Raw genomic sequence first — 12,436 nt, 5'->3', positions numbered from 1 at the left:
TCTGGGCAAAACGTTTGGCGATACTTGGTGGACGTATATTCTATATTATCTTGTATATTGACGTACTTATGTAGGGAAGAGCAGGCTCAATCTCTCTTGAAAGAGATTATCGTCACAGTATACAAAGAAGACTTGTGGAGAGCTGCCCAACCACTTGGGCTGGACGGTAGAGCGACGGTCTCGCTTCATGCAGGTTGGCGTTTAATCCCCCCACCGTCCAAGTGTTTGGGCACTATCCCTTCCTCTCAACGTCCCATCCCAAATCCTTATCCTGACCCCTTCCAAGTGCTTTAAAGTAATGGCTTGGCGCTTTTCCCCCCCTGACAATTAAAACAAAATAAAAATTGTGGAGAGCTGGCTGACCTGTGGCAGTCACGACGATTGGCAGCATTATTGAGGAAAATGCGTCCTTCTGGTTGGACCCGTCCTCGCTAAATCCGTGTCAAGTCGAAGTATTGATCAATTTAATGGACGTCCCCATAGGAACAACTTCAGCCTTACGTGATACGGTTCTTACATCCGAACCCCCTTCCCCCCCCCCACCCCTCCCCCCACCCCTCCCCCCACCCCTCCCCAACACACACACACACACATGGCCTGTGGCTGAGTGAACAGCGCTTGGTACTCCTAATCCTAGGGTCCGGGTTCGATCCCTGGCGTCGGGGGAAACAAATGGCAGAGTTTCTTTCATCCTGATGCCCATTTTCACATAGCAGTAAATAGGTACCTAGGAATTAGATAGCTGCTACGGGCTGCTTCCTGTGTGTATGTGGAAAAAAAATGTTGATTGATTGACAGTTGAGAGGCGGGCCCAAAGAGGCAGAGTTCAACCCCCGCAAACATAACTAGGTGAATACACACACACACACACCTTGCAGAGTGTTCAAACATTCTACTCGATGTGTTGTCATATTCTTGACTGGGATTTTTAGTGTCCTTGACATCACTTGAAGATGCACGTTGAGTTATCCTCATCTCTGTAAATATCATTACTTGCAACGCTGGGAAGTTTGAACAGCTCAAGTTGCAGGCGTATATAGTGTGGTAATATTAAGGCATGAATGTGATGTTAAGACATTAATATGGCAACGTTAAGTATAAATGTTATACAAAGCCTAGGAATGGTTAAGTTTGGTATTTAACTTTTTTCTCGAACAATAAAATTAACAGCACAAAACGTGAACTTTTATGGGTCCAATAGTACCTATTAGTACGTTCTAAGTGACTGTAACCTATCCACCGCTGCCCACTGGAAGGGGGGCGGTGTGCAGGACAAACATATCAATTTTCTGTGTGACTCTAGCTCTCAACATATGTCAGTTGCTTAATTTAGAAACTGTACTTGTGGTCGATCTCGAACCCATTGTTGATGTGACGACTTATATTGAATTTTGTAACTAGCTCATCAAGATTGTAACTTGCTTAGCTGAATGAGTTGTGGGGTTGAGTCCCTGAGCCCATTATGTGCCTCTGTAACCCTTTCCACCACCGCCCACAGGATGGGTATGGGGGGTGCATAATATATCAACTAAACTAACGTACTATTGTTTCAGGAGGATGGGTTGCGTGTGCGCATGTGCACGTGTAGGATTCTGGGAAGGGTGTGTGTAACAGTCGTCTCAGATGAAACTCCTGCCGAGATGCATGTACATATTTGCTCCTTCAAGGTCATGCAAAATGCCATCTATATGTTTGAGAAAGGAAAATGTATATTTATTTTTTTTAATTCAGTAGACGGACAAGTTATCTGTAACTCTTATTGATGACACAGGCTAAGACCCTTTCGCTCTAGCAATGAGACGGTAAGGTTATAGTAATATTTACTGTATAGGAACGCTCCTGAGCTAGGCTGTGGCAACGCCACCGGCCAGAAGGAAAGCGAGGCACTACACCCACCATGTGTCTCAGTAGTGTGGCAACCACGGCCGGGAGAGGCTGTTGCACCTGTCGCGCCTGCAACTTTCACTCGCTACTCTTCCTCTTACTCTCACAGGAAGAGAAATTAAACGCTGGTGAGTACAACTGTCTCCAACCATGAGTACTGTTCTTGGTTCCCATTCTTAAACTACCGGGAAGAAATGTGATACTTTGACTTTAGTTTTATGACTAATAAGCATGGAAGATGAAGTTAAACCACAAGCAGACGAGAATGCTTGCGTCGCCTCGTTCTCTTTAAGAACCTCTTGATAGCTTTCCTAGTCGAGTTCAAATTAGCGTTAAATAAAGCATTTATATTGCAGCAAAGATGTTTTATGTTTTCAAGGCAGCCAATGTTGCTTGGTCTGTAATGACTGGCCGAGAGTTCCCGTATCTTTGGGGGTTTCCCATGGAGGCCCCGTTATGGTATAGTGGTCCTGGAGGCCCCGTTATGGTGTAGTGGTCCTGGAGGCCCCGTTATGCTATACTGGTCCTGGAGGCCCCGTTCTGGTATAGTGGTCCTGGAGGCCCCGTTCTGGTATAGTGGTCCTGGAGGCCCCGTTATGGTATAGTGGTCCTGGAGGCCCCGTTATGGTATAGTGGTCCTGGAGGCCCCGTTATGGTATAGTGGTCCTGGAGGCCCCGTTATGGTATAGTGGTCCTGGAGGCCCCGTTATGGTATAGTGGTCCTGGAGGCCCCGTTATGGTGCTGTGGTCCTAAAGATCACACTGAAGTTCAGTAGTACCAGAGGTAAACTGACAAGCAATACCAGCTTCAGACCATGCAAACGAGCCGCTTCCCTCCTACTGGATGTTCGTACAATATTTGGGCTCCGTTCTGTACACCGTTAAACCAGTTCGTTCTACAAGATCTTGTCAAGGGCACTGAGGGCAGAGGGGTCGAGTCTGTAGAAATCTTCGTGCACATTAGCATATACGGGTATCAAGCGTGGCTTTATTTACAAACAATTACTCTACGATGGAACCACTTTTAACGTGCCCTATGTACTTGTATTGTATGAATACATTATTCTAGAAATTTATTATTATTTGTATTGAGAAATTTACTATAGTGCTGCAGTGCCTAAATGCAGGTGAATGAAAGACCTTCATTCACTTTCACATTCATCTCATGGTTAAGTGTATTCAAAACCAAGCTTTTGAATGTAGCCTACATCCATTCTCAAGGTTCTGAATACAATAAGAATTTTGTAGTCAGTACTTTAGAAGGGATGTAGATTACACCCGAAATTTTGGTTTTGAATATAGTACACTTAAACATAAATTGGTTCTTTCATTCACCTTTATTATTATTAGGCCGATGATAACAATTACTTTACTATGGAACTTTTATATATATATATATATATATATATATATATATATATATATATATATATATATATATATATATATATATATATATATATATATATATATATATGTATGCGAACAAGCCTGAATGGTCCCCAGGACTATATATATATATATATATATATATATATATATATATATATATATATATATATATATATATATATATATATATAGTTAAGGTGTTTCATAGGTTTGCAGTCTCAAGTAGTCAGGTGCTAAACATGCTGCTCAGGCACGGGTTGAGTAGTTTCGTCGTTATTAAATTCACTTGCGTGGCCGTGCATGGCGCCGCGAAGCCGTGCTTGGCGCCGCGAAGCCGTGCTTGGCGCCGCGAAGCCGTGCATGGCGCCGCGTGGTAGCTTGCCTAACCACAGTATCTAGACCAACTAACCTTACTCAGTTTACCGAAGGACCACTATCTAGTAGCGTTGATGAGGACAGGAAGCCGGCGTACTTAGCCCTCGATCATATTATTAAGGTGTCATGTAATGACGGAGGTGTTGGGTGGTTGGTGGCCACGCCTCTCCCTGCTTGTGGTGGGCACCTCACACACCCGCCCCCGGCATCCTGCTCCCGCCCCCTTCCCACATCTCTTCCCCCCCCCCCCTTCCCACATATCTTTCCCCTTTCCCACATCTCTCCCCCTTCCCTCATATCTCCCCCCTTCCCACATATCTCCCCCTTCCCACCTTTCACCGAACCCATCCCCCTACCCCTAACCCCCCCCCCCCTGGTCCAAGGGTATTATAATACGGGAAATTCGATCCCTCCCTAGTCACAGCCCCGCTCATGTGCCAGGCACGTCCACTAACGGGCTCACCATAGCTCGTGCTACTTGCAACTTTATGTTCCCAGTAGCTGAATCTAAAACAACAGATCCGGACTTTTACGGGCTACCACCTCGTGGGCGGCTTAATCTTCACCAATCAATCAATCCGGACTTGATTAAGGTCTAAGCCCCCTCTTGAAAGCGTAGTGGCGTTGGGTTACCAGCGTTAGGGCTCACGTATACACGGCGATATTCAGGTAAATACGCCTGTTCTGTATAGGAACTGTTGCAGTACTTGGGTTGTATTGGGTTTAGCTGACCTAGCCGGGCAAACTGTCTGGCCCAGACCACCCCCCTGCTCGCTCGCTTGCCCTAGAACAATATATTTATACAGAAGAATTTTTACATTGAAAGCTGTGTTTCATCCGAGAAACCTATCACGGTTTGCGTTGATTCGCCAGGGGTGGGGTTCACGGCACGTCGTCCCTTCACCTTCTAGTGTGTGGTCTGGTCAACGTGTGTGTGTGTGTGTGTGTGTGTGACTCTTGACATCACATCATGATGTCTTTACGAATGCATTGTAATCGTATTTACATAATAGTATTTTGTATTATTCAGTAAATAACGTTTTGCCAATATTAGTGTGCCGTAATATTGAGACACGAGAATATTCACAGCATGTCTGAAATTGGGGTCCATCATTGAGACCAAAAATACCTTCACGGATCGGCAACAATTAAAGCCTATCGATTTAAATTTCGACGCCCTGTGGTGATCAGGAATCCTCGTCCCAATATGTTACTTGCTAAATTGTCCAGCTGTTAGCAAGTGTACCATTTTGGCGGTACACTCTATACGTTATTGTTAGTATTAGTTACCGGTAACCTGAAAATTATACACCAGTTGTCAGTATAAAACCGTCAAAGCCATTTTATATAATAGCGTCAGAACCTCAGGGATTAATAGGTATAGATTAACCTGTATGTGCTGGTGATCGATTATTGGATATTGGATTGTTTGTGGAGTGGTGGACGGTAGATGCGAACCATCATGGAGGGGGAAGGGGAAAGGTGGTGGTGACCTGGGGCCAGATTCACGAAGCTGCTACGCAAGTGCTTACGAACCTGTCCATCTTTTCTTAATCTTTAACGGTTTTGTTTACAGTTATTTAACAGTTAATGAGTGTTACGGCCCTCTCGGGACGCAACGGGGTTCTTACTCTGATGTTGTTAGAGGAAGTTGTATCCGACCCCAAGCCAGTAGTGGCTTTCAAGGGATGAGATCCGTGACGCAAGAAACTTAAAGGGGGAAGGGAAAGAAAGTTAAGAACTTAAGATTATAATTTACCATCACCATATAAATAATATATAAAAGAGTGCACAGGGGGAGGGGTATAAACACTATACAGGGGGATTATTCACAATCGTTGTCTTCTGCTGAAGACTCTGATGCAAAGCTCTCGGTGCTGAGTCCTCGGTGCTTTCGTGGTCCCTTGACGAATTCTGAGAAGTTGAGCCTACCCTGGCCACAGGTCAGCCAAAACACAGGTCCACTGGGGGCACCGCCGTGGAGGCCGTCAACCACACGTCCAGCAGGTCTACTGGCAGGTTCCGGAACAGCAAGGCTGGTCAGGCCACTCCACGGGCGATATTAGGGTAACGCCCTAGACAGGAGCCTCGTGTGATACCACCAATCACTCTCCTGTCCTCAATACCCCAGTGGATAATCGTCTCCAGCCGTCGGTCCCGGGTAATCCTTCTACTGCCACTCCACTGGCAGGGTAACACCACAGTGTTCTTCCGGGGGACGACTTCACAGCTGCTGCAGCAAAGCACAAGGTATGGAGACGGCTGCCTTGGGTAGACTGACTCAACTTCCATCACAGCAGTCCCAGGTCGACTCTGTAAGCAGACACGTCATCAATAACAGGGACACACTCGTAGCCTGGTGGATAGCGCGCAGGACTCGTAATTCTGTGACGCGGGTTCGATTCCCGCACGAGGCAGAAACAAATGGGCAAAGTTTCTTTCACCCTGAATGCCCCTGTTACCTAGCAGTAAATAGGTACCTGGGAGTTAGTCAGCAGTCACGGGCTGCTTCCTGGGGGTGGAGGCCTGGTCGAGGACCGGGCCGCGGGGACACTAAAGCCCCGAAATCATCTCAAGATAACTCAAGATAACTCAAGATAACACTAAGGCACCTCACTTACAGGCTCAGACACAAACGCCCACCTATTCACTCCATAGATGGCGCTGGTGTCTGAGCACCACCTCACCAGAGGTCAGCAGCGGCTGTGTTGAGCGCTGAACAGGACTGGAAACTGGCCCCTGTGGCTAGTACACGGCGTCCTCACCAGGTGTCGTCGTCCGTTTGGAGGGAGTTTCGGGAGCTGACCCACAGATGGCGCTGTCGTCACTGCTCCGTGCTCGGACGCTGGATCCGGGTTCGTAACAATGAGCTCCAAAGCACCAGGAGGCTGTTTATAACAATGACAACAGTTGATTGGGAAGTATTCATGCTTGTAAACTGTTTAATAAATGTAACCAAAGCCGCCAAAGATTGAGGAAAGATATACACGTTCGTAAGTACTTGCGTAACTGCTTCGTGAATCTGCCCCCCCCCCCTGGGTCCAGGGTCGTGACCTGGCTCAAGGGTGGAGGTAAATTGAAAGTGGGTGAACGAGAGGCACTTAGACATCCTCATTACTATCCAATTAGTTAATTAATTTTGTATTTTCCTATAAAGCTTGGGTACAAAGCGGCGTGCTGATACCCCCTTCTACATGAGGTTTAGAGCATTATATCCCCACCCACAGAATGATAGGTAATGTATGGGGTAGCTAGATTAGTTGAGCTAGCTAGACTAGTAGACTTCAGATGATTTCGGGACTTTTTAGTGTCCCCGCGGCCTGGTCCTCGACCAGGCCTCCACCCCCAGGAAGCAGCCCGTGACAGCTGACTAAATAGTACCTGGGGACAGCTGACCCCAGGTACCTATTTTACTGCTAGGTAACAGGGGCATAGGGTGAAAGAAACACTGCCCACTGTTTCTTTCCGGCGCCTGGGATCGAACCCAGGACCACAGGATCACAAGTCCAGCGTGCTGTCCGCTAGGCCGACCGGCTCCTCGACCGGGGTGATCATTGCCGACAGCCACCTGTCCAGGGAGGTGATATCCCGCCCTAATTCTGGCAGTTACAATGTCACACTGTCTGGTGGATGCTTGTTGTTGTTGTTTTAGATTCAGCTACTCGAAACAAAAAGTTCCTAGTAGCACGGGCTATGGTGAGCCCGTAAGAGGGGGCTCTTTGGAGCCATTATCTGTATCAGTAGCTGATACTAGAGATCTGAGGATGAATGAGGGTCTTCATGGTGGTTTTCAGCCCTGGAGGTTGGCTGTACCAGTTATGGAGCTGGTGGGGTGTGTAGACCTCTAGGTCTTCGTTTTTTTCTTTGCCTGAGACTTTGGCTGAGCCGTGCTGTCCTTGGTGAGGTGGCCTCCATGAGAAAGTCTTGAACAGACTAGGTGTCGTATTTGTGGTGCGGCGGTGGAGCTCCTACTAAGATTTCCTCATCTGAGGAGTCCGTAACCTCCGTAGTCTTTCGCCTCGCAGCCTGAGGCAAGCTCAGGTGTCGTGCATTGGTGGTAGAAGCTATTTCAGGAGCGTTGGTGGTGCTGTTAGCATCTGTAGAGAGCACGGCTGCTGAGATGGTAATAGCAGGGAGCTGGAGAGGGAAATACCTCTGTGCCGCCCGGGTCTTGGGTGGTTCTGGAGTCTGTGTTGAAATCGACCTCGTGGTCGTCCTGGTGGTAGTCTCCAGAGTGGTAGTGGAGGCAGTGAGACTTGCGTTAGGGGCTATGATGGGAGCCAGACCATTGGCTAGGAATAATGTGTTCAGTTCACTGACAGAGCGCTGGTTGTCTGGTCCGGCAAGCCTCTCCTCTAGTCTAATAAGACCAGAGATAATGCCTGCACGTGATGCAGGGGGGCTGCGAAGGAGCCTGTGGGGCCTTGGGTCTCCATTGTGAAGGCTGGGTCGCCTGGTCGGTGGAGCCACTCTTTGGTAAGACTGGAAAGTCTTCTGGTCGGTTCGTGGGAGCTAAAGTGGTGGGTTGAGCGCTTAGGGTTCTGGTCGCGAAGGTAGAAGGGCTGTTTCTCTTGCCCTTGCCCTTGAAAACATCAAGACCCTGGTTCAACCTGGGCCTTGATGTTTGTACATGTGTACAGGTGGGTTCGTTCTCGACTCAGTCGGGAATCCCAGGCGGGATAGAAATGGTTGGGTACGTTTTCTATCACCTAATGTGCCTATTCACCTAGTAGTAAATAGGTACCCGAGAGTTGGCTTGTTGTGGGGTTACATCCTGGGGGAGGGTCAGTAGTTGCAGATTTAGGGCCTAGATATTAGCCTAATGTGTGTGTGTGTGTGTGTACTCACCTAGTTGTGTCTGCAGGATCGAGCATTGACTCTTGGATCCCGCCTTTCGAGCATCGGTTGTTTACAGCAATGACTCCTGTCCCATTTCCCTATCATACCTGGTTTTAAAATTATGAATAGTATTTGCTTCCACAACCTGTTCCTGAAGTGCATTCCATTTTCCCACTACTCTCACGCTAAAAGAAAACTTCCTAACATCTCTGTGACTCATCTGAGTTTCAAGCTTCCATCCATGTCCCCTCGTTCTGTTACTATTCCGTGTGAACATTTCGTCTATGTCCACTCTGTCAATCCCTCTGAGTATCTTATACGTTCCTATCATGTCCCCCCTCTCCCTTCTTCTTTCTAGTGTCGTAAGGCACAGTTCCCTCAGGCGCTCCTCATACCCCATCCCTCGTAGCTCTGGGACGAGTCTCGTTGCAAACCTCTGAACCTTTTCCAGTTTCATTATATGCTTCTTCAGATGGGGACTCCATGATGAGGCGGCATACTCTAAGACTGGCCTTACGTAGGCAGTGTAAAGCGCCCTAAATGCCTCCTTACTTAGGTTTCTGAATGATGTTCTAACTTTTGCCAGTGTAGAGTACGCTGCTGTCGTTATCCTATTTATATGTGCCTCAGGAGATAGATTAGGTGTTACGTCCACCCCCAGGTCTCTTTCACGCGTCGTTACAGGTAGGCTGTTCCCCTTCATTGTGTACTGTCCCTTTGGTCTCCTATCTCCTAGTCCCATTTCCATAACGTTACATTTGCTCGTGTTGAATTCCAGTAGCCATTTCTCTGACCATCTCTGCAACCTGTTCAGGTCCTCTTGGAGGATCCTGCAATCCTCATCTGTCACAACTCTTCTCATCAACTTTGCGTCATCCGCAAACATCGACATGTAGGACTCTACGCCTGTAAACATGTCGTTAACATATACAAGAAATAGAATTGGTCCCAGCACTGATCCTTGTGGTACTCCACTTATTACTGTTCGCCAGTCCGACTTCTCGCCCCCTTACCGTAACTCTTTGGCTCCTTCCTGTTAGGTAGTTCCTTATCCATGCTAGGACCTTTCCCCCCCACCCCCGCCTGCCTCTCGAGCTTGAACAGCAGTCTCATGTGCAGTACTGTATCAAAGGCTTTTTGGCAGTCCAGAAATATGCAGTCTGCCCAACCATCTCTGTCCTGTCTTATCCTCGTTAGTTTATCATAGAATTCCAGAAGATTTGTTAGGCACGATTTCCCTGTCCAGAACCCATGTTGATGTTTGTTCACAAACCTAATGTTCTCCAGGCGTGCAACCAGTCGTAGCCTAATTATTCTTTCCAGTATTTTACAGGGGCTGCTTGTCAGTGATACAGGTCTATAGTTAAGTGCCTCCTCCCTATCACCTTTCTTGAAGATCGGCTCGACATTTGCCTTCTTCCAGCAACTGGGCAATTCTCCTGACATAAGTGACTCATTAAAGATCATTGCCAGAGGCACGCTGAGGGCCTGTGCTGCTTCTTTTAGTATCCACGGTGATACTTTGTCTGGTCCAACTGCTTTAGTTGCATCTAGAGTTGTCAACTGTTTCATTACCTCCTCTGCTGTCACCTCTATATCTGATAGTCTTTCATCTAGGGTAACCCCTTCCAACAATGGGAGCTGCTCAGGCTCGGTAGTGAACACTCCATGGAAACTGGCATTCAGTGCCTCGCAGATTTCCTTGTCACTTTCAGTATATGACCCCTCTGTCTTCCTTAGTCTTGTCACTTGGTCGTTCACCGACATTTTTCTTCTTATATGACCGTGTAGTAACTTAGGTTGTTTTTTCGCTTTGATTGCAATATCGTTCTCATAGTCCCTTTCCGATGTTCGTCTTATGTTAATGTAATCGTTCCTAGCTCTGTTGTATCTGATCCTGTTGTCCTCTGTTCTTTGTCTTCTGTACTTCCTCCACTCCCGCCTGCTGGCCATTTTTGCTTCCTGACACTGTCTATTAAACCATTGGTTATTATATTCCTTCATATTTTTTCCATTTACCGTTGGTATAAATCTCTCTTCGGCCTCCTGGCATTTCTGTATGACTAGGTCCATCATATCTTGGACTGTTTTTCCTCTGACTAGGTTTTTGTGTGTATGTGTATATGTGTGTATATATATATATATATATATATATATATATATATATATATATATATATATATATATATATATATATATTCATTCACAGGCTGCCTTTCCCCGACAAAAGAATGATTCCTTACATCTATTTTCCGGGTTCGGGTTTAAAGTGCGTGAAGAGCTCATTTTGGCTTGTATATTGTATTTCAATATAATACTGTATTTCAATATAAAATACTATAAACAAATACTATCTAAAATACTATAAAATTACTCCTGTATTTGTCGTGCTATATATAAGGTGGTTGTGCAGGTGTAGGTGTGTGTGTGTGTGTTTAAATGTTTGTCGTTTTCCACTGGTGGTCCGCCAAACATGTGTTGTTTGTGTACAACTTGCAGTGCCATGTGCTGACAATTGTGCATGAGAGCCAAGGCAGGCAGTGTACGCATGATGCTCGGGAGGCTGTCTGGGTTTTCCCACAACGCAAAATTCCCCATAACCGGCTCCTCAGCTGATGAAGTGCTTGCCGCCCCGTCCCTGGTCGCTCATACCCTCCGACTCCTCCCTCGGGTGCCTGCGACCCCTCCGTCGTCCGCAGTATCCCAGGCCGTTGTTCCTGTCATTACTGGTCCTCGTTATATGACTCCTGGCTGCTGATGTACTCGTTAACAAAGAGTCTTCATGGCTAGCTGGCCTCGCCTCAGGTGTAAAATGAGAAGGTTTATCCTGACATTCTTTGTTGAAGGTCAACATGTAAATACATTGTTTTTACTACTTTCTAAAATACTTAATTACTGTATTGTCTCCCACCAGGGAGGTTTTATTACAAGACAGCATGTATGTAGCGTGAGTAACGATAGAAAGGATTGTAATTTTTAGTTTTGTATAAAGCTTCTATTATTGATTATAGAGTATGAACAGCGTCACACACTACACTACACACGAACCGTGACGAGGTTCGAATCCTCGTCACGGCCCTTGTGGATTTGTTCATGAACAGCGTCAGTACAGCTCCGTGCAACAATGGCACACCTGTATCAATGCCACTAGTGTTCTTCCTGTGGTATGCCGGCCCAGGGGATATATATATATATATATATATATATATATATATATATATATATATATATATATATATATATATATATATATGACAATGTCAGACCACGGATTAAGAATGTCACATTCTTAATCACGTGTTTATTTTCGTGATATACACACACATATTATATATATATATATATATATATATATATATATATATATATATATATATATATATATATATATATATATATATATATATATATATATATATATAGATAGGACAAATTACAGCACGGCAATGCTGTACTGCACTGAAGTTTTCTATGCATTGTCCTCGATTGGTTAGGTGGGTTGCCTGGGTTTGTACGTTTCAGGTTAGGCAAAACAGTTGCATGTTTTACGGAGTAGCTCATCGAGAGAACGAGCGCATCTTCAGCTACAATGAAAACATATATAGTTATTATTAGTATTGTTCCTGGCTTTAATTACTGCTTTTCTATTATTACTGTTATGGGAGTAATGTCTGCCAAACAGTACGCTCTGGTCATGGGTGCAGTGTGTACTGTAGTTAGGTAGAGCATAATATTGCCTAGAAGTTTTAATATCAGGCAAGAGGGGTAATAAACAACAATGTTGAAACTATAGTGTATCTCCTGTCTGCCTCGTCCTCACTAGAGATAAGAATGTGTAAAGCGCTGCCAAATAAGGTCGCTTGGCTCGCGTCTAAATTGAAATTCCGGCGTAGAGCTCCAGTGTGTAAAGTATTTTTTTTTTTTTATGCGTTAAGGCCTCTCAAAA

At 45.7% G+C, this 12,436-nt stretch overlaps 1 protein-coding gene across 2 annotated transcripts in view; it reads left to right on the top strand.

The window, feature by feature from the left end:
- LOC123759684 (hepatic sodium/bile acid cotransporter) overlaps positions 1-12,436 on the top strand; it is a 43,720-nt gene that overhangs the window by 5,115 nt on the left and 26,169 nt on the right. Inside the window, exon 1 of one of the 2 annotated variants that reach the window (XM_045744906.2) lies at positions 1,877-2,012. The exons of the other annotated variant lie outside the window; for it this stretch is intronic. The gene's annotated coding sequence lies outside the window, so the exon portion shown is untranslated. Of the gene's footprint in view, positions 1-1,876; positions 2,013-12,436 lie in introns of those variants that run through there. 2 annotated transcript variants of the gene reach the window in all.

The sequence above is a fragment of the Procambarus clarkii genome, chromosome 22, assembly GCF_040958095.1.
Source record: "Procambarus clarkii isolate CNS0578487 chromosome 22, FALCON_Pclarkii_2.0, whole genome shotgun sequence".
Classification (NCBI taxonomy): Eukaryota; Metazoa; Arthropoda; class Malacostraca; order Decapoda; family Cambaridae; genus Procambarus; species Procambarus clarkii.
This window is presented reverse-complemented; position numbering and strand designations above follow the sequence as displayed.